We start from the raw sequence: 22,908 nt of genomic DNA, 5'->3' as shown, positions 1-22,908 counted from the left end.
GTTGTTGTTTGTCTTTTGGATGTTGGCCATCCTAACTGGTGTGAGGTGATATCTCATTGTGGTTTTAATTTGCATTTCTCTGATGATTAGTGATGTGGAGCATCTTTTCATGTGCCTATTGGCCATCTGAATTTCTTCTTTGGTGAAGTGTCTGTTCATATCCTCCACCCATTTTTTAATTGGGTTATTTGCTTTTTAGGTGTTGAGGCATGTGAGCTCTTTATATATTTTGAATGTCAACCCCTCATTGGATATGTCATTTATGAATATATTTTCCCATACCATAGGATGCCTTTTTGTTTTACTGATGGTGCCCTTTGTTGTACAGAAGCTTTTTAGTTTGATATAGTCCCACTTGTTCATTTTTGCTTTTTTTTCCTTGCCTGAGGAGATGTGTTCATGAAAAACTTGCTCATGTTTATATTCAAGAGATTTTTGCCTATATTTTCTTCTAAGAGTTTTATGGTTTCATGACTTACATTCAGGTCTTTGATCCATTTTGAGTTTACTTTTGTGTATGGAGCTAGACAGTAATCCAGTTTCATTCTCTTACATGTAGCTGTCCACTTTTGCTAACACCAGTTGTTGAAGAAGCTGTCATTTCCACACTGTATATCCATGGCTCCTTTATTGTATATTAATTGACCATATATGGTAGGGTTTATATCTGGACTCTCTAGTCTGTTCCATTGGTCTATGGGTCTGTTCTTGTGCCAGTACCAAATTGTCTTGATTAGTGTGGCTTTGTAGTAGAGCTTGAAGTTGGGGAGCATAATTTCTTCTGCTTTATCCTTCCTTTTAGTATTGCCTTGGCTATTTGGGTCTTTTGTGAATCCATATGAATTTTAGAAATATTTGTTCCAGTTTGTTGAGGAATGCTGTTGGTATTTTGATAGAGATTGAATTGAATCTGTAGATTGCTTTAGGCAGGATGGCCATTTTGATGATATTAATTTTTTCTACCCAAGAGCATGGGATCAATTTCCATTTATTAGTGTCCTCTTTAATTTCTCTCAAGAGTGTCTTGGAGTTTTTTAGGGTATAGGTCTTTCATTTCCTTGGTTAGGGTTATTCCTAGACATTTTATTCTTTTTGATGCAATTGTGAATGGAATTCTTTTCCTGATTTCTCTTTCTGCTAGTTCATCATTAGTGTATAGTAATGCAACAGATTTCTGTGTATTGATTTTGTATCCTGCAACTTTGCTGAATTCAGATATTAGATCTAGTACTAGTAGTTTTGGAGTGGTTTCTTTAGGGTTTTTTATGTACAATAAAATGTCATCTCTGAACAGTAACAGTTTGGCTTCTTCCTTACCAATTTGGATGCCTTTTATTTCTTTGTGTTGTCCAATTTCCATGGCTAGGACCTCCAGAACTAAGTTGAATAAAAGTGGGGAGAGTGGGCATCCTTTTCCTTTTCCTGATCTTAAAGAAAAAGCTTTTAGCTTCTCACTGTTAAGTATGATGTTGGCTGTGGGTTTGTCATATATGACCTTTATTATATTGAGGTACTTGCCCTCTCTACTCATTTTGTTGAGTTTTTATCATGAATTGTTGTTGAATTTTGTTGAATGCTTTTTTTTGCATCTATGGAGATTATCATGTGATTTTTGTCCTTGTTTTCATTGATATGGTGGATGATGTTGATGGATTTTCAAATGTTGTACCATCCTTGCATCCCTGGGATGAATCCCACTTGATGATGGTGTATGATCCTCTTGATGGATTTTTGATTTTGGTTTACTAATATTTTGTTGAGGATTTTTGCATCCATGTTCATCTGGAATATTGGTCTTTGGTTTTCTTTTTTTGTGGTGTCTCTGCCTGGTTTTGGTATTAGAGTGATGTTGGCTTCATAGAATGAATTTGGAAGTATTCCCTCCTCTCCTATTTTTTGGAAAACTTTAAGGAAAATGGGTATTATGTCTTTAAATGTCTGATAAAATTCAGCAGTGAAGCTGTCTGGTCCAGGAGTTTTGTTCTTGGGTAGCTTTTTGATTACTGATACAATTTCATTGCTGGTAATTGGTCTGTTCGGATTTTCTGTTTCTTCCTGGGTGAGTCTTGGAAGGCTGTGTTTTTCTAGAAAGTTGTCCATTTCTTCTCAGTTATCCAGTTTGTTAGCATATAATTTTTCATAGTATTCTCTAATAATTCTTTGTATCTGTTGTGTCCATAGGGATTTTTCCTTTCTCTTTTTTGATTCTGTTTATGTGTATAGATTCTCTTTTTTTCTTGATAAGTCTCACTAGGGGTTTATCTACTTTGTTTATTTTCTCCAAGAACCAGCTCTTGGTTTCATTAATTTTTTTCTATGGTTTATTCTTCTCAATTTTATTTATTTCTTTTCTGATCTTTATTATGTCCCTCCTTCTGCTAACTTTAGGCTTCATTTGTTCTTCCTTTTCCAGTTTCCATAATTGTGAATTTAGGCTGTTAATTTGGGATTGTTCTTTCTTCTTTAAATAGGCCTTGATTGCTATATACTTTCATTTTAGAATTGCCTTCACTGAGTCCCACAGAAGTTGGGTGTTGCACTATTATTTTCATTTGTCTCCATATATTGCTTGATCTCTGTTTTGATTTGGTCATTGATCCATTGATTATTTAGTAGCATGTTGTTAAGCCTCAATGTGTTTGTGAGCCTTTTTGTTTTCTTTGTACAGTTTATTTCTAGTTTCATACCTTTGTGATCATAGAAGTTGGTTGGTACAATGTAAAACTTTTTGAATTTTCTGAGGCTTTTTTTGTGGCCTAGTATATGGTCTATTCTGGAAAATGTTCCATGTGCACTTGAGAAGAATGTGTATCCTACTGCTTTTGGGTGGAGTGCTCTGTAGATGTCTGTTAGGTCCATCTGTTCTAGTGTTGTTCAGTGCCTCTGTGTCCTTATTTATTTTCTGTCTGGTGGATCTATCCTTTGGAGTGAGTGGAGTGTTGAAGTCTCCTACAATGAATGCATTGCATTCTATTTCCTCCTTTAATTCTGTTAGTATTTGCTTCACATATGTTGGTGCTCCTGTGTTGGGTGCATAGATATTTATAATGGTTATATCCTCTTGTTGGACTAACACCTTTATTATCATGTAATGTCCTTCTTTGTCTCTTGTGACTTTCTGTGTTTTAAGTCTATTTTGTCTGATACAAGTACTGCAACACCTGCTTTTTTCTCCCTATAGTTTGCATAAAATACCTTTTTCCATCCCTTTATTTTTAGTCTGTCTATGTCTTTGGGTTTAAAGTGAGTCTCTTGTAGGCAGCAAATAGATGGGTCTTCTTTTTTATCTATTCTGTAACTCTATGTCTTTTGATTGGTGCATTCAGTTCATTTATATTCACATGATTATTGATAGATGTGTACTTACTGCCATTGCAGGCTTTGGATTCGTGGTTACCAAAGGTTCAAGGGCAGCTTCTTTACTATCTAACCATCTACCTTAACTCACTTTTTATGCTTTTATAAACACAGTCTGAACATTCTTTTTTCTCTCCCTTCTTTTTCTTCCTCCTCCACCCTTTATATGCTAGGTGTCATATTCTGCACTCTTTGTGTATCCCTTGACTGACTTTGTGGGTAGCTGATTTAATTTTGCATTTGGTTAGTATTTAGTTGGTCTACTTCCTTTGCTGTGGTTTTATTTTCTCTGGTGACAGCTCTGTAGCATTAAGCACACTTCCATCTAGAGCAGTCCCTTTAAAATACACTGTAGAGATGGTTTGTAGGAGGTAAATTACTTCAACTTTTGCTTATCTGGGAATTTTTTACTCCCTCATTCCATTTAAATGATAATATTGCCTGGTAGAGTATTCTTGCTTTGAGGCCCTTCTGTTTCATTGCATCATGCCACTCCCTTCTGGCCTGTAAGGTTTCTGCTGAGAAGTCTGATGATAGCTTGATAGGTGATCTTTTTCCTCTCTCTGGCTGCTTTTAATACTCTGTCCTTGTCCTTGATCTTTGCCATTTTAATTATTATATGACTTGGTGTTGTCTTCCTTGGGTCCTTTGTGTTGGGAGATCTGTGAACTTCCATGGCCTGAGAGACTATTTCTTTCCCCAGATTGGGGAAGTTTCAGCAATTATTTCTTGAAAGACACTTTCTATCCCTTTTCCTCTCTCTTCTTCTGCTGGTACCCCTATAATGCAAATATTCTTCCTTTTGGATTGGTCACACAGTTCTCTTAATATTCTTTTATTACTAGAGATCCTTTTTTTTTTACTCTGCCTCAGCTTCTCTGTATTCCTGTTCTCTTGTTCTATTCCATTCACTGTCCCTTCTAACTCACCTAATCTGCTTTTAAATACCTCCAGTTTGTTTCTTTTAAGTTATCTCCCTCCTCAATTTGTCCTTTAGCTTTTGAATATTTTTCTGTATCTCCACTGGCATGCTTATGATTTTTATTTTGAATTCTTTTTCAGGAAGATTTGTGATTTCAGTCTCACTAAGCCGTCTTTCTGGTGTTTGAGGAATTTTGAACAAGATTCGTCTGCCTTTTTATAGTCCCGGAGCAATGGGAGTGGTTGCTGGCGAGTGGTGCAGGTGTTAGCTGGGAAGAAATAGTCCCTTCCTGCTTGCCGGTTACCATGCCTGTCTCCATTCTCTGTGCTGGTTAACCACACGCAGGGAGCAGCCTCTGGGTTAATCTCCTCCCTAAGCTGCTGTGGGTGGGGTGGCCCACGTGATGGCCTAGGGCACTGGTGGGGGTCACAGGCAAGTGGCGCAGGTTCTGCCCCAATAACAAAGTCTCTCTGTGGTTTCCAGTTTCAGCACCCTTCTCTGCTGTCTGTGATGGTCAACTGCACTCAAGACGCAGCATCTACATCTGGGCCGGTTAGCCACGTGCAGAGAGAAGCCTCTCTGTTAGGCTGTGTAGTTGGTGTAGGCACGGTTGCCCTCTGGCTGGTCTGCAGCAATGGTGGGGACAGCCGGTTTGCGAGTAGGTGCCTGCAGGGAGGAAGGAGGGGCAGGATGTTTATTGCTGTGAGGGGCCTTGGAGCTGCATTGCCAACCAGAGGAACAGGACACCTGAAGCTTCTGAAAGTTCCCAGCCTGCTGGGCTGAGTGTGCCAGGATGATTTTTTCCACCTGTTCTTTCTCCCAAACCCTTGCCCCTTTAGCTGCCCTCTGATTGTTGAGAGGTCCCTTAAAGTGCCTGCTTTTCTTTTGTCCCAGGGCAGCCTGTTGTGGGGAACTGTTCACAGTTTTAGCTTCGCACTGCTTTTCAGCCCCTCAAATCTCCAGAGCACCATGCAATATGGGTCTGTGCTCCAGACCACCATGCACTGTAGATTTCTAGGGCTGGGTATTTAGCAATCCTGTGCTTCCACTCCCTCCCTGCTCTGATTCTTTTCCTCCCACCTGTGAGCTGGGGTTGGGGGAGTGCTCAGGTCCTGCCAAGTCACAGCTTATTACCTTACTCTTTCCCATGAGATGTTAACTTCTCCCAGATGTAGACTGGCTGGTGTACTGTTACTTCTGGTCACTCTTTTAGGATTAGTTGTATTCGCTGTATTTTCAAAGTATATGTGGTTTTTGGAGGAGATTTCTGCCACACTACTCACTCTGCCATCTTTTCTCCCTGATACCTCTAAATGACCTACTTTTAGAAGGTTTTATAATTTTATCTGTAAATATATTTGGTCCTCATTATTAATGAATTTAATAATTGTGAATTTGCCTATTTCCTAAAATGTATTTGTGACCCCCATGTCAATACTCCCTGTGCTTTCATGGTCATTCACGAACATGTGCAGAGTGGTGAAAAATTTGAGCTCATAAATCATAAAAATTTGACATGTATTTGGGAACACAGTTCCCAACTGAGTTCCAACAAGGTGATGCTTTGCCTTCTTATTTTGGCTATCATATTGTAAACATAAGTGTACTTTTTACAGTTTTTGTAGTACCATGTTTTCTACATTTTTGTGCCCTTTTTTGGGTGATTTTACTTTTTAAAAGGGGCTCTCAAGGGAGAATATATTCATAAATGACATATCCAAAAAGCAGTTAACATCCAAAATATATAAAGAGTGTACATGCCTCAACACCCAAAAAGCAAATAACCTGATTAAAAAATGAGTGGAGGATATGAACAGATGTTTCTCCAAAGAAGAAATTCAGATGGCTAACAGGCACATGAAAAGATGCTCCACATTGCTAATCATTAGGGAAATGCAAATTAAAACTACAATGAGATATCACCTCATACCAGTTAAGATGGCCAACATTCAAAAGACAAACAACAACAAATGCTGATGAGGGTGTGGAGAAAGGGAACCTTCCTACACTGCTGGTGGGAATATAAAGTAGTTCAACCATTGTGGAAAGCAATATTGAGATTCCTCAAAAATCCAAAAATAGAAATACTATTTGACCTTGGAATTCCACTCCTAGGAATTTGCCCTAAGAAAACAGGATCCCATATTCAAAAAGACATATGTAGTCATATGTTTATTGCAGCACTATTTACAATAGCCAAGATCTGGAGGCAACCTAATTGTCCATCAGTAGATGAATGGCTAAAGAAGTTGTGGTACACAATGGAATATTATTCAGCCATAAGAAGAAAACAAATCCTACCACTTGCAATAACATGGATGGAGCTAGAGGGTATTATGCTCAGTGACATAAACCAGGCAGAGATAGACAAGTACCAAATGACTTCCCTCATTTGTGGAGTGTAACAACAAAGCAAAAACTGAAGGAACTAAAGAGAAGCAGACTCACAGACTCCAAGAAGGGACTAACAGTTACCAAAGGGAAGGGGTTAGGGAGGGCTGGTGGGGAGGGAGGGAGAAGGGGATTAAGAGGTATTATGATTAGCACATTTAATGTAGGAGGGCACAGGGAAGGGAGTATAGCACAGAGAAGACAAGTAGTGACTATAGCATCTTACTATGCTGATGGGCAGTGACTGCAATGGGGTGTGTGTGGGGCAACTTGACAGTATGGGTGACTGTAATAACCACAATGTTGCTCATGTGAAACCTTCATAAGATTGTATATCAATGATACCTTAATCAAAAAAGTTAATAATAAATAAGTAAATATAAGGGCCCTCAAGCATAGTGCTGAAGTGCTGTCTCTTCCTAAGTGCAAGAAGGCTGTGAAGTGCCTTACAGAGAAAATACACATGCAGCATGAACTTTGTTCTGTCATGAGTTATAGTACTGTTGGTCATGAGCTCAGTGTTAATGAATCAACAATACTTTTTAGATAAAGTCTTTTTAAACAGAAACACATTAAACATGGTTATATATTGATCAGTTGGTGAAAATATGACCAGAGACTTGCAGGAACCTGACTCTCTATTTCCCCCAGGAGCAAATGGTTCAGTATTTCCTACTTAAATGTTTGTGGCAACTTTATGGAACATAATTACCACAAATAATGAGAATCGACTGTATCCTGAACATTATTTATTACATTTATTTCAAGGTTGCTTGTTGTTTATGTAGTTGTGAATAGTATCTGTTTTTACATCACATTTTCTAACTTGGTTTTGCTCATGTAGGGTATATTGGTTTTAGTACGCTGATCTCATGTCCTGGCTTTGTCATTTTACTAGCTGAGTGACCCTTGTCAAGTTTATTAGTTTGCTAGGGCCTCCCTAACAAAGTATCTCAAATTTTGGGTGGCTTAAAATAACAGATATTCATTGCTCCCAGTTCTGGAGCTGGAAGTCTGAAATCAAGGTGGTGGGAGGGCCATGCTCCCTCTACAAACTGCAGGGGAATGCCTCCTTTCTCTCCTAGTGCCGGGTGGTCGTCCTCAATCGTCAGCATTCCTTTGCTGTAAGGATTTTGTTGTCACGTGGCTCTCCCTATGTTGTGGGTCTGTGCTGGAATTTACCTCCTCTTGCGAGGGCATCAGTCATACTGGATTAGGGGTCACCCTGAAGGCCTCACCTTACTTGGTTACATCTGCAAATATCTGATTGTCGATAAGATCATATTCACAAGTTCCAGGAGTTATGGCTCCAACATATCTTTTGGGGAACACAATTCAACATATAACAGTAAGTTAATTTACCTTTATGAACATCAATCTAATTTGGAAATAGTAATTGTATCATTCTCAAGGGGCTGTTGTATTATATTAGTTAATAATATATGGAAAGTACCTAGAAATGTGTCTGGCCCACATTAAGAATTCAATATGTGTTAGCTAGTCAATTACTGCTGTCAGACCACTGCTGAACTCTGTTATTGGTTTCAGTAGTTTGTAAGTTATCTTGAAAATACTCTATAGATAATCACATTGCATAGAAAAGGCACTTTTGTCTTTTCTAATTTTTTATATACTTTATTTTACTTCTTACCTTATTGTTATAAGACCTCCGGGATAATATTCAATGGAAGCAACAACAGTAGGATAGTGGCCATCTTCTTCTGTTTACAACTTAAATGTGAATTATTCTATGATTGTATCAATAAATATGATGATTCTTACAGGTTAACAATGATGTCATTTCTCAGACTAGAAAAGTTTATTTCTAGTCATAATTTTTAAAGGATTTCTTAATTAAATACATTTTTCTGCATTTTGTAAGATAATTTTTCTCTTCTAGACTATCAAGCCATAAATGATGGAAATCATCAGCAAATAAAAGTTCAGGCTGTGGGTTAGGAGGTGAATGGAAAGTAGGTGGAATCTGGCTGGGTTGTAAACAGAGTAAGAAACACAAATTCCATTTGAATGGCTGTTTGTCTTTATTGTTTTGCAGATGCATAAATATGTGGATGTAGAGGACTAGTTTGATGTTGATAATAATAATAAAATAATAATAATAATAATAACTACAGAAACAATATGGTCAGTAAGAGTTACCATAAACAATAACACTCCCCACCAAATCCTTCTAACTCAATGGAATAAAGGGATACACATTTCCTTTTGTAGTCTGTGTAGTTATTTTGTCAGCTCTAATGAAGCACCAGCATAGAAAAAAAAATGAAATAATGAAGGAAAGTGTCTACAGCACTTCGAGGTAGTATAATTCTGATTTCATGCTTAGTCACAAAATCATTCCAAATAGCTTGCTGAAATTCAGTAATACGGCGTAGCTCCTCCTGCAGGCCAGTTCATCTCCAATTGCTCAGGCTCTGCATCACTGGGGGGCTGGTCATTTTCTTTTCTCCTTCTTTGTTATAATCAAATAACTGTTATTGTTATTTGAAAGTTCATGCATTGGGACAGATCATCTTTTTGGGATATGGACAATGTAAAAACCTGGCTTAAATCCATAGAAGACATCCTGAAACCTGTTTGTAATGAGTGTCTGGACAGGATTTGGAGCTGAATGTATCTCTTTAGATGACACCTGGGTGCTGGCCTGGACTGTGCCCTCACCGTCTGTTTACACTGTCTGTGAGGAGTCTCTTAGCTGCAGGCAGCAGAGATATTCATAATGGAAGGCTGTAAGTGCAAAAATCAACAGGCAATTTGGGCATGTTTCTGGTCAGTTTTGGGACCTGCTTCAACAAATTCAATGGAAAGAAGGAATATTTCTACCTGTTCAACAACTTGTTTTTCAAGTTCTTAAAATGACTTCCAAAAAAGAAAAGGCTCCAAGTTATGAACAAATTATACTGAAACTTTCTTTCTTCCCTCCTTCCTTCCTTTTTTCCCTCCTTCCCCCTTCCTTTTTTCCACCAACCCATATTTATTGGGTGTCCATTATCTATGTCAGATGAATACAAAGTATTTAGCACAGTTTCTAGTATATAATAAATACTTCATAAGTGATTCTATCCCTAATGAGATCAATGCAAGTTTTGGGGCCATTTGTTAGCACATGCAGCAAGCACCTTACTAAGGGGAAGCTTTATCTTGATGCCTTTTTTCTGGTCAGAAGCTGATGTTGGTGATGACACAGTCCACTGGTTAGAAAAATAACAATGACAATAAATGCACATGAAATCCAATTTCTAGTGCTATTTCTGTAGGGTTAGTGAAACAAAATTGGTCTGAAGCCTTGATTCAAACACTGAGCCAATGAAAAAATGTAGCCATAGATGATTTGATGACTGTGTAAAAGGTTAATGGGTTACTATTTAAATAACATGGTAAAAAATTCTTTTTTCTAGTTTTAAGGACACTTTTTTCTAAGTTCACACAAATTCCTTTTTATAACAGGTAGGCTCCCTTACTTGGCTGTATACTGTCATGCCTAAATAATCCTACAACTAAAAATTTTAAGGGCTTTCACCCAAAATTGCTAGACAGAACTTCCTCTTTAATTTGTCACTCGCCTTTTACTTTATGGTGAGGCATTGGTTCAACTGTGGTTTCCTTTATAATAAAAAGACAGGGCTCTGTTTTACTCCTGTGATGACCAGAGGGGGCATGTACAATGGCCCAGAGTTATTTTGACCTAAAACTTTTAGGGGTGAATCCTGCTGACCAAGTGCACATAAAGTAAAAAATGCTTATTCTTTTTAGATGAACCGCCTCTTACCTAAAAACTGTCAACAAGAGCAAAGACTGGTAAATTGAGAATCAAAGGATGGAGATAGATGTTAAAATCGGTCATCCTAACTTCTTATGATGATGCATCAAGCAAATGACTTGCTGGACTGCGTGCTCAGCAATGCTGCATAGAGGCAGGTAAGGAGCTGCATTTGGCTTTCTTAACATAAGGTATAAAGAACTCACACAGATCAGTGGGTAGGAGAGGCCATTAAGTGGCTAATTACTCTACTCGACTTTCACGTATTAGGTATATCTCACTGGGGGAAAATATTTGGAGGAGAAAACTTGACTCTGCTTCCCAGCCTCTCTTTCACTCCTTGACCACAAAAGTTCTGGAGGCAGCTTGTTGCTTTGCCAGTGGGATTCTTTTTGGACTGCACATTGCAGGTTGGATGCTCAGTTAGGGGCCACTGAGGGGTGCTACAAGTTCCAGAGGAGGAGTGGTTGCGGTGTGGCGTTCTGTGTCACATAGTCAAGGCTGTGTAATAAGGCACCAAGAAGAGTCAAAGAATGAATTTCAGGATTATCTCTCCACACTTGCCCCAAATCTTTTCTGATTATTGCAGTAAGTCCTTGGGTGAGAGTAGGGATAAACAAAAAGGATTTCCTGTACTCCAGTGTTGTGACATTATCTCTTCCTGCTCCCAAACAGGGCTTCTGGGAAGGGATTGCCATTGCCACCACTTGAGACATTGCTGTGGCTGCATACCCATGCCAATTCCTTGGCCCCTGTCCAAGTGGAGGCACACCTGCCTCTCACCTGTGTCAGCCCTGGTACTAGGCTACAGAGCACATTTGACTTTCTTGTGCACTCTGTTTCTTGCAAAGACTAATAATGCAGGGCTTAGTTCTAGCTGTGATTTTGGCTTTGGCCTTTGCGGGCAGCAGCACATGCAGGCTGAGGACCCTCCTGCTACTTCACCATGCTGTTCTGAAAACCACTCTCCTCTGAAGCCCCTGCCCTAGGGCCAGATTTTAGCCTGACCCATGCATCCTTGACCCTCCATCCACACTGTTCTGTTCTCCACTGGGCTCATGGTGTACATCCTGAGGAATGAGGGGTGATGAGGCTGATATTCAACACAGACAGAGCATCAGACACACTGGACTTTGCAGTGAATGTACATCTCAGGAGTTTGCTCTGGGACCTCCATAAACAATAATGACCACTACCATTTTTTTTAGCTTTATAAATGAACATGTTGATTTTGAAAGCTGAACTATTCAAGGAAATAATATTAGAAGTTGGAGGATGTAAAACATTTTAAACACTCCATATATTGATGACCTCACTTTTTTCTTAGCATATGAATTGAGTTTTGGAGTTGCAAATGAGGTGACTTTTTCTGGGTCTTAATGGAAGGATCAACAATTGGAATACATGCCTGCAAAAGTTATATTCCAGGCAACTCCGTAGGAGTTGGCACTATTAATTTTTTTTTTGAGAGGGCATCTCTCATATTTATTGATCAAATGGTTGTTAACAACAATAAAATTCTGTATAGGGGACTCAATGCACAATCATTAATCAACCCCAAGCCTAATTCTCAACAGTCTCCAATCTTCTGAAGCATAATGAACAAGTTCTTATATGGTGCACAAGTTCTTACATAGTGAGTAAGTTCTTACATGGTGAACAGTGCAAGGGCAGTCATATCACAGAAACTTCCGGTTTTGATCACGCATCATGAACTATAAACAATCAAGTCAGATATGATTACTCATTTGATTTTTATACTTAATTTATATGTGAATCCCACATTTCTCCCTTATTTATTTATTTTTTAAATAAAATGCTGAAGTGGTAGGTAGATGCAAGATAAAGGTAGAAAACATAATTTAGTGGCACTATTAATTTTATGTTAGCCTTTTCATGTAGAAATATTCTGTAACAGCAGATAATTCCTACATATAAGCTTAGCTTACATTTGCCCCTGTCATAGGGCCCAGTCTATCCCCCACCCCTACTCCTGAGTCAGGAGAGAATATTTTTTTTGACTTGTTATTACTTTCTTCCTCAAATTTTAGTTCAGGTCTATTTTGGGAACTGTGTCTATAGTTTTAAAAACCTTATTAATGAGAAGCTTTGCTCTAATATATAATTTGTGAATAAGAACTCTATCTGAGATGCTTTTTAGGTGCCAACAGAGAGTTTTAATTTACATACTAAAGTTTCATTTTGTTCTTAAACCTTTGGACTTGCATGTTATGTTTATCAAGTATGATTCTGAAGGTTCTTATATGGGCACTGTGCAACGTGCGGGCTTCCTAGATAATGTTGATAAACTCACACTTAATAACACTAAAAGCCACTTCCATCTGGATTTACTGGCAATAAAAAGAGACATTACAGAACTTTGGGAATTTGATTAAGGCGCCAAACACTAATCTTCGATTACAAAACTGTAGAACCTAACTACTTGGGAAAACAAAGCAATCCAAGGACAGGCTTTTGGTAAAAGCTTTTCACTGTGGATTAATAATTAATGTGTTAAATGTACTTTGTAATAAACTGTATCATAATGGATTACTTTTGATAGCTAGCTAAATTGGCAATGATACCCCAGCATGGCTCCATTGACTCAAACTTTCAATTTCAGTTGCTAGATTTATTGGGTTAAACTGCAATGAACCTATTATAGGCTTATTTTAACTTGTTTAGAAATCATAATTAATTAAAAAATATTAATGATGACTGTAAAAATTATATAAAAATTGGCAAAGTTACAAAAAATATAACAAGACATGGTCTTTAAAAGAGAAAGTGGTATAATCTACTTTTAAGGCAAATAAGCAGTAGGGGAAAAAACATTTCAAAGGGACCAATTAGTGTTTTTCATTCAAGAAAATGTTTATGTTAGTGCTTATGGTTATTTTATGTGGGTAATAAAGATGAAATATTCAGTAAGTTAGATAGTCGAAAAACAAATATTTTAGAAACAAGTAGCAATAAATTATAATTTACCTCAACTTTGAAGTCAGAAATTAGAAGTAGACAGATGATCAACTGTCCAGAACATTGACAAAATATCCTGTTTTGTGATGATTTTGAGCCTAGAACTCTCAGCACTTTTTCGGAAATTGAATATATATCCCACTAGAACCCTTCAGAATGCTTGGAGAATGGCAAACCAAATGGACTGTCTCTTAGAAAAGCGAATTTTAGCTCCCTAATCTTTTCCTCACTTTTAGGAAAGTGTATTTATTTGTATTTTCATAGGGCATTCCATTTTTCAGGAGAGGGATAGTCAAGGGTCATGGTGGGGTTAAGGTATAGGGTCACTGCAAAAATCTATAATCCATCACTTGTTTTGAGAATACCTTAATCCCCAAGTAACAAAATGTCACACACATACAGAACTTTACACGTTGCAAAGGGTTTTTGTTTTTCAATCTTATGATGCTGTTCCGTATTTAAAAAACTCACATGAAATAACACTATAGTTATTATGTGTTTGTGTAAATAGATTAAGTAGTGGTGACTTCTGTAGGAGGAATAGTTTGGGGTATTCATTAAAGGATTCTTTTTAACCCATAAAACACTTTCACACATACTATTTCATTTATCCTTAAAATGACGTGAAAACACTTGCAAACTGCAGTTCGTATGGAAGCTCCTCTACCTTCATCATAAATAGTTGACAGCCCACTGTATTTTAGGTACTTGGGACGTATCAATGAACCATGTCCCTGACCTCAGAAAGCTGATACTCTTGTGGGGAGTATAGGCAATAAATAATAGATGTAAGAAATAAGTAGATTATAGAGAATGTTAGAAGGTGACAGTTACTATAGAGAAAAAAATGAAAGCTTTGAAGGAGGTGAGGGATTATTCACGACGGTATCTGGGTGCAGAGGGTTCCAAGATGAAAGACGAGTAAGTGCAAGGACCCTAAGGCGGGAGCCTGCCTGGCCGCCTGAGGAGGTGACTGGTGTCGCTGAAGCCACTGAAGCCACGAGGTCAGACCAACAGCGCAGGCCTTGTGAGGTTGTAACTCCGGGGGTAGAAATCCCGGAGCGATATACCTTTGAACCGAAATCAGTCAAAGGGAGAAATAACATGGCAGAAACCCGTTTATTGCTTTACAAGCAGTCGTCCATTTCTGCTCACCCACGTCTCTCCTGTCGCGGCTGCCAAAAGGGGCCCCAGCCAACCTCTCTGGTCCAGATATGCCCTCGCTCACCCTCGTCATCACCTATTGACATGGAGATGCACTAAGGCCACGGGAGAGTTTCTGGAAATGTTGTGATTTACCCACAGGGCTCTGTCAGGGGTGGGGGTGGGGTCTTCCTAGAGGGGCCATATGCCTTGTGAAGATTTTGCACTTATGAGCAATGGGAAACCATTCAAAATGCTAAGCAATGAATTAGACTCAGTTAGTTGGAAAGAAGTTAATAATGAAGTCTTTCAAGGACAGTATACTCGAAATTTCTGCTTAAAATTTATATTAAAGACCTGGGAGAGAGCAGGATGAATGGCCAAGTAGCAAAACAGGCTTTTGAGTTACAATGATTAAACCCAAACCAGGCAAGATTATGAGTAATCTTTAATGTTTCAGTCATTTTATTAAAAAAAAATTAAAACCTACAAAGCTGAAGAGGAATAATAGAAACCAGGTATGGTAGGCCTGGTGGTGTGACCCTCAGACTGAGATTGGTGAAAGCCTTTTTAAACTGGAAAGAGGACTAGAAACAGGCATGTACAATAATGAATGTTAGGGAAAAGCCCAGGTGGCTGGTCCTGTTTGTCTTGTGTTGTAATGTTAGACCAGGTCGTGGTTAATGAGCAATGACAAGCTGTTTTCAATCTACCCAGAGAATCCCAAAAAGGAAACAACAACAACAACAACAAGAAAAACCTCTACTAAAGATTTAGGAGAAGTAGGAGGAAGAATGGTTTGACATTACAATACATTCTAATAAGTTCTGTGGGCTTGTCTTTCCTGAAGCTGGACAAACCAAAGGTTGACAACATTTGAAACAAGTAATATGCTGAATCTTAGTGTGTTTCAAATGGTTGATTTTCTAGTTGCAATTTTCCTAAATTAGGAAACTTTTCTGGAAAGCTGAGAGTGGTAAGAGTGTAGTTAGCATGGATAGGAGTTAGAAGCGATAGTTGGGGGTTTGTAGTACTTTGTGGGAAGAATGACCTGGGGCCATATGGGGTAGTATATCCTTCACAGAGTTCTATGGGGTCTCCTCACACAATATGCACTGAAATCTATGACCAATTCTCATCTGTATGGTAAGGTACAGAAAAGAGGAAGGACACAATTCTTCTAGTCCAGTTTTTTAGTGAATATAATGAGCAGCAGATCTTTGATCAAAGAGAATAATCATAAAAACCTGCTCAGAAATCTAAGATTTCTTGACACCAAATACTAAATGATCTTAAACAAATATCTTGAAGAAAAATCACTTTAGCTCACTCATTCATTCATTCAAAAAATGGTACATTGAACAACTTCTTTGTGCCAAGATCAGTACTAAATGATTCAGTCCCTATCTCTTTGGAGTTTACTGTAGTGGGGAGACCAAATAATAAAGATTTATTTTTTATTTATGTTTCTCTGGGGAGATGATGTTTGCGCTGAGACCTGAGGAGAAGCTTACCATCCTGGCCATGGGTTCATTCCTTCATAAGCCCTGTGCTAAGTCAAGTGGCTTGAATTTAATTGTGCTCCTTTCAAAAATCTCCTTAAGTGGTGGTCTTTATGTCAGTTTATGCAACTTTTAGAAAGTTAACAATAAACTTAACAATCCTGCCACTAAAGTTATAGCTTCAATTTATTTACAAGCATAGTATTTTATCAACATCTATTGCACCTATTTTAATGCAATGTGAGTATGGTATTTGCCCCATTGTAATTCCTGGTATAGGGTTAATAGGAAAAGAGACATTTGCTAAATAAAGTGTTCACAAACAACTTGCACATTCAACTGTAGGGGGAGTAAATATTCGTAATAGGAAAAATTCCACCATATAAAGTGAATCTCATAGTTATTAGGGATTTGGAAACTTGGAAATATCATCAAAATATATATATTGGTATATTACCAAGATTGCATATTGTTCTGAATTATTAAATCATAAAAAATCTCAAATTTTACTGCGGTCAGGTTTTGAATGCTCAACATTCTCATGCCATTTAACTAGAACACACTTTCTATATACAAATGAATATATTAATTTCCATAAAAGTGTTATCTTTTTACAGTATATTTAATTCAGATCCAGTTTCTATTTCCACTAAAATAATTGCTTATAATACACAGACTCGATTTTATATGACTAATTAGAACAGTGTATGGGAAAAATAGGTTTGCAGGTAATGTTGAAATTAAATATGTTAATCTGTACCTCTGTGTGCACATTTTATATGAGCTTTAATTTGCCAAATAAATTATAGTTCTGTGTTTATAAGGTGCCCTTGAAAGAGTGTCCTATTTTTGAGCACTAATACCATGGGGAAACAAATACACAAAGCTTTTAGCTATAGGCCATACTTGCATAAATTAAGACAAGAGCAGTTGGTTGGTAAGTAGAGCTATGGTATCCTCAGCTTTTAAACACTCTGAATTGTTAACATGATTTTTTTAGTATAGTTACTAATATTAAGATAATAAATAATATTTAGTTTCAATATCGTACCCTTCAGCCAGGGCATAAATTCATTTTGAATGCTGTGTTGAATTAATGTATAATAAACATACTGCAGTTTGCTATCAGGAATTCTCAATGAAATGGAGGAAGTCAGTTCTTTGCTTATGCATTAGCACTGCCAGTTTTGCTCTGTTTAATTTTAGCTATTTATAAAATTGCTCTACTGACAGTCCTCGTTATTTTAATGTGATTGTTTTAAGGTTAGCCAGAAATGGTATGGTGTGTTTTTTTGAAGTAGGCTATAGAGCTGCTGTAGGAATATGGGTCCTTAACAAAAATCCCTTTCACATTAGCCACCTGCAATCAAGACACGCAGCTGCCTAATTGGGTGAATTATGGTGTTCTCTGTGGGGCAGGGGCCTGCAAAGTCACTGTGTATACCAGAAACTGTTGAGTGTCTCAGAAGGGAGTTGGATCACAGAGGACTTGTAAAAACAATGTTGCTGATAGAAGTAGAATCTGAAAGCAGTTGCAGCAATTGCCACCTACTTCTGACAAATGGCAACTGTATTTAAAATGTTATTATTGTCTAAATAGGTTGGTTCCTTTTTATGACATTTATTTATATAACTCACAGGACTTTGGCTTAAAAGTGGCTCTGGGTCTTGAAAGCTGGTGGAGGAGTGCAATGAATTCCCCAAAGGCATCCAGGCTTACAACTTAAGGAAGGAGCAAGGAAGCCTTCGGAATGGAAAAACATAGTATTGCCCTGTGTCAGTTGACTCCAGCTGCGTAACAGAGTAACACAGACGGGGTGACTTAAACAATAGAATTTATGTTTTCACAGTTCTAAAGGCTGGAACTTCAAGATTAGGGTGCACGCGTGGTTGGTTTCTGGTGAGAGCTCTCTTTCTGGTTTGCACAGACTGTGGGTGAGCTCTGGTGTCTCTTCTAAGGGCATGAATGCTATTGGGTCAGGGCTCCATGCTTATGACCTCACTTAACCTCAGTTACTTCCATAAAGTCCCTATTTCCAAATACAGTCACATTGGGAGTTAGGGTTTCAGCATATAAATTTTGGGAGGGCATAATTCAGACCATAGAATACTCTAAATTATTTAATATGGCTTTTAATTAGGAGTTCATAATGTTTTGACCCCCTTGGAAGTGTGGTAAAGCCTATGGACTTCCTATCAGAATAAAGTTCTTAAGCGCATAGAGTAAATTGTATAGAGCTTCAGAGGAAGCCAATTATATGGAAAGGTAGCAAAGTATCAAAACATTGTGATCTAGAAATATATGAGTCCATTATTAACACATTCAATAACAGGCTGTAGTAGTTTGTCTAATAACTACTATAATTTTGATGTAGTGATGGGTAAAAGTGTATTTAGAAATATCTGCAGTAACTGTAATACAATTTGAAAATGTCTGTGAGTTTTGTTGGTGACAAAATCACAGGTAACTGCTACTGCTATTGTGATTGGTTCCTTATGTTCATAGTGCAAGGAAATGTAACATTTAAGTCAGGGGTTATGAAAGTGCAGTGTTTTGTTCTTACCCAAATTCAAAGATTTTCTTAGTCCCATGCATGTACCACAAGTTAACCCCTGAATAGGTCGCATTTTAAGATGTTTGCAATTTTAATATTTGTCTTATATTAGCAATGCTATGATCATAAAAATGTCAGCTATTATTATATTTACTAACAAAGAATTATTATTGGTTTTTGTTTTAAAGAATATTTTAAAAAGTGGTGGGTTTCAGCTGGGGCTGACGGGGCTACTAATTGGTATAAGGTTAAAAATGGTAAGATTGTTTCAATAAGTAGCTCCTCTTACAAAGAGATTATTTAAATTCACTTGCCAAATACAAACATACTTCCTTTTTATAATTGACTGATTTAGGAAAGCTATGTATTTTGTGGGCATTACTAAAATTCCCATCAAAGAAAAAACAAATCTGGTTCATTCCATGGGAAATTTATCTCACAGTAGTTTCTGAGCTTGGTCCTTTCAGTAAAGGAAAACATGTAATCAGAAAGCAAAACTATTTTCCTTACTGGAGACAAAAGATTACTTCCCAAATAAGTCAACCTAAAAGGAGGCAGTATCTTCAGGAAGAGTGGTTGGAATGTTGAGAAGATCTATTTGAGTTAAAGCTCTGACGCCTGTGGGGAGTTAAGCTCTGGACAAAGAATTTGGGGTGCCTTTAAAATTTTAAAACAGTCTTTTCTGAAAAGACCTTCATGGTGGCCTTCACACTAAGTATACATGTAGACTTGTCATTCAGAATATGGGTTTTTGAGTCTTTCTGCCTGGCTTTGAGTCCTGTTCCTTCATACACTCACTTTTGTGATCTTGGCCAGGATGCTTAGCCTTCCTATCCCTCAGCTTTTTCATCTGTAAAATAAAACAATAGTACCTACCTCAAGGAGTTATTTATTGTAGAGATGTAGTGACATAATCTATCTGAAATGCATAAAATAGGCCCTAATATATAGTAAGTATTTAATAAATGGTAGCCATTATGATCTTCGTTATTTATTCTTTCTTTAGTGTATGACAAGTGTTTCCTGGAACTTGCTTTTACAGCTTGTCCTGGGTTAATGTCCGCAATTAATACTTGCTAATTGTGATGCCATCTGCTGCCCTGTTCAGGCCTTGATTTGGCTTCAAAGTGAAGTGTCCTTACAAGTCTAATATCGATGTGATCTTGTCCATTTCACAGAGCTCTGCCTAATATCCCCGTTAAGACTCAGCTTTTCACCTTTAGTCTTAAAGGAAGCAGAGATGGGCCATCTATCTTTGTTGAAATTCTGCAATATGCAATTTGAAGTTGGATTGACCTTCAAGCTGACAAAGTAAAATAAACAGTTTTATAAATGAAAATGGCTAATCTGAAATAGATCACAGCTAAGAACTTCATTTTTTATTCATTCTCTTCATACAAGGTTGATATCATACAAGTGAACATGTAATATTGCACTTCATTGTGGGGCTCACCGAAGACGCAGTTAGAGGAAATTGAGGACACAATGAACTGGCAAAAACTGGGGAATATGTCTATAGTCTCTTATTTTGGATAGTTATTATATTTAGATGTAGGTTGACTAATTAAAAAAAATACTTACTAAAATTTTACTGCTGCATTCTTTTTCTTTTGAACTCTTTTGGTTTCCTAGAAATCAACCTCACCTGACAGTTTTAACTATTTTTATATATGGCAGAACATCACATAGTTCAGGAAAACTGCATGAAGAAGTGTAAGATTACTTGTTTTAAACTCATGTCTCTTAAAAAGTACTCTACAGAAATTTCATTTTTTTTTTTCAGGAAAGAAAAATCTATCAGTTGAAAGCCCAAATATTTACCAGAGAAAATAGAGTGAAGAAAAAAAATTTGCAGTCATATGGGGAATAAATCATAGGATCTAAACATTTCCTCACACTTGCCTGACAGCTAAGTCTAGTTGCCTTTGCACAGAGGAGAAGTTTTAAGTCTGGTCTAAGGGCCTGTTCCTGTGACTCACTGAGCAGGCTGGGCAACTGACCCTTGTTCTGGTTCCATAGCTCAAGTTCAGGGAAGACTGGACCAAGCTGTGTTAGCTGGGAAAGGCTGAGGGTGATAAATAGTCCCTGTGCTCATGCCTGACTAGACTGTACTGAACTGTGTAGTTGTATTATACAAGGTCTAACACCAAGATTGATGGCCTGTGCATTTCCAGAGCAGCCTCTGTCTTTGTGCAGATCCTTACACACACCACACACACACACACACACACACACACACACACACACACACACACAGAGCCAAACTTGTAGGAAGGCACCAGAACTTTCTAAAGGTCTGCTGAGACCCTCTTTCATTCATACATTGTCATCTCAATTCTTCATTTTTTGGGTCCAGAAACTAACAACCGCAACTGTCCCCGGAAACATTGTTTATCTCTTTGTACTAATGTTCTTCTGTGTATCTTAGAAAAGTAACTCTTCTTGACTTACCCAAGTGGTGCCCATGTCTAGTCATTATATAAAGCTGAACATATCAACATTTTTAATATGATAGTTTTGTGACTACATATAATACTTGATTAGTAAAAGTTTATTGAATTGAATTATGCATAGTTTAAGGTAAACCATACTCAAATGATGCACATCTAACCTTAGCATTGTTAAAAGTATATTTAACTAAATTAAATTAAAAAAACACATGACAATTGAAAAAATAGGGGGAAATTCTAAAATGATATTTAATATAGAGGCATACTCAGTTCTTGACTTCAATTCATACTAATGTCCCACCTTCTGACGTCCTCTTGGTGTTCTGGGAACACTGGTTCCTGTGATGTGCTGCTTTCCTTTCACTTTTTGTGTTCATGTTCCAAAAGGAAGACAACCAAAATATCATTGATTTAAATCTCTCCAGAGACCCAGTACCATTGATTGTCTCTTTTCTCTGATTCGCCTCTGCAGAAATTCAGTGTCCAGATGTTTCAGAATCCAGATGGCCTATGAATCCTCTATCACCCAGAAAGGAGGAAAATGTGCATGAAAGTGGAACATTGAAAAGAAAAGAAATAATTTAGCATTGGTGAGGTAATGGCAACACACAGGGCTCAAAGAAAATCTTCTGTTCTGAAAGAAGCAACTTAATAAAATGCATGTTATAGGCTCTACCAGCAAGCTAAATTTTCAGCCTTGCCTCTTCTTTCTATCACCATTAAGAGGCTTGCAGAGATCCACACTGTTTAAAGGGCAGACAGCATGGAAGAACTATCATGTACAATTTAAAGTAGCAGCTAAAATTGGAATGGTCACAAGAAAGCCTGTTTCTTTGCAATTAAATTGACAAGCTGTCTATGATTACCCTAGGGAACTTGGCAGCTGAGTGATAAAAAGACTGCAGAGTGTTGAAAGGTCTAACGCAACTTACTAGGTGGACAAAGACCACATCTGCTTAATATACTGATTGGGAGAGTTGTGGAATGTACTTGGCTAAATTAGCCGAGGAGGGATACTAATGATACCTTTTCCTCTCTAAGACTCTCCCTGCTCAGAATCCATTTTAGAAATTACCCACAACTATTTGGAAGCATGAATTGAAAAATAGTTTAGTACAATATCTGATGTTATTTAGTACTAACCTACCATTACAAATAATCAGAAGAATTGAGCAGAAGTTTAGCTGTAAATATTAATAAAACACTTCCATCAATGTTTATGAAATTTATATATACTTCATATGGAAACTAGTTTCCCAAAAGAAGGTTCATAGTGATCTCAACAACTGAAGAGTTCAAAGACTATGGATGATTTAATGCAAAGTATTGTTATGTGAGAATTACATGGTATTTTCATCCTTGGGTATCCCCTGAGTTGAGTAAAGCAGAAACTTAGGTTACAAAGGATATAAAATAATAAAAACAATAAAAAAAGAAGGATATAAGAAAAAAAAGCAGATTTTGGGTGGCAGAAATTTGTGAAGACTAACACACCCATTTCAGCAATGTCTTCTTAATTTTAGTGCATAACTTAAAAGAGCAAATGCATACAAAAATGTGAAGGTTTCTTCTGATATGTTTCATGGGTATTCGTAACACTCTACACTAACTAAATAAGTGATGGCTATGCTTACTTGCCTGTATATTCTTTCTGAAGGCTGAGGACTGTTTATTTCAGCAAGCCTGGAAATTGATTTGTTACTATTTCCAAAGTAGGATTACCCTAAGCAGGATTTCTCAAACAGAAATGCATTATATATTACCTTGGGATTCACTTCAAAAAACGGAGATTGTCCAATTAGTTGGCCAATGTTTGCTGGTCTTTGAG

General features: G+C 37.4%; 1 long non-coding RNA gene across 1 annotated transcript; it reads left to right on the top strand.

The window, feature by feature from the left end:
* The first annotated feature begins 10,145 nt into the window (after nucleotides 1-10,145).
* On the top strand, nucleotides 10,146-22,221 carry LOC108395704 (uncharacterized). Its single transcript, XR_001852730.3, has 3 exons — nucleotides 10,146-10,267; nucleotides 10,445-10,609; nucleotides 21,553-22,221. It is a non-coding gene; the product is annotated as an uncharacterized lncRNA (long non-coding RNA).
* Nucleotides 22,222-22,908: the final 687 nt, after the last annotated feature.

Source organism: Manis javanica, chromosome 4 (genome assembly GCF_040802235.1).
Source record: "Manis javanica isolate MJ-LG chromosome 4, MJ_LKY, whole genome shotgun sequence".
Lineage (NCBI taxonomy): Eukaryota > Metazoa > Chordata > Mammalia > Pholidota > Manidae > Manis > Manis javanica.
This window is presented reverse-complemented; position numbering and strand designations above follow the sequence as displayed.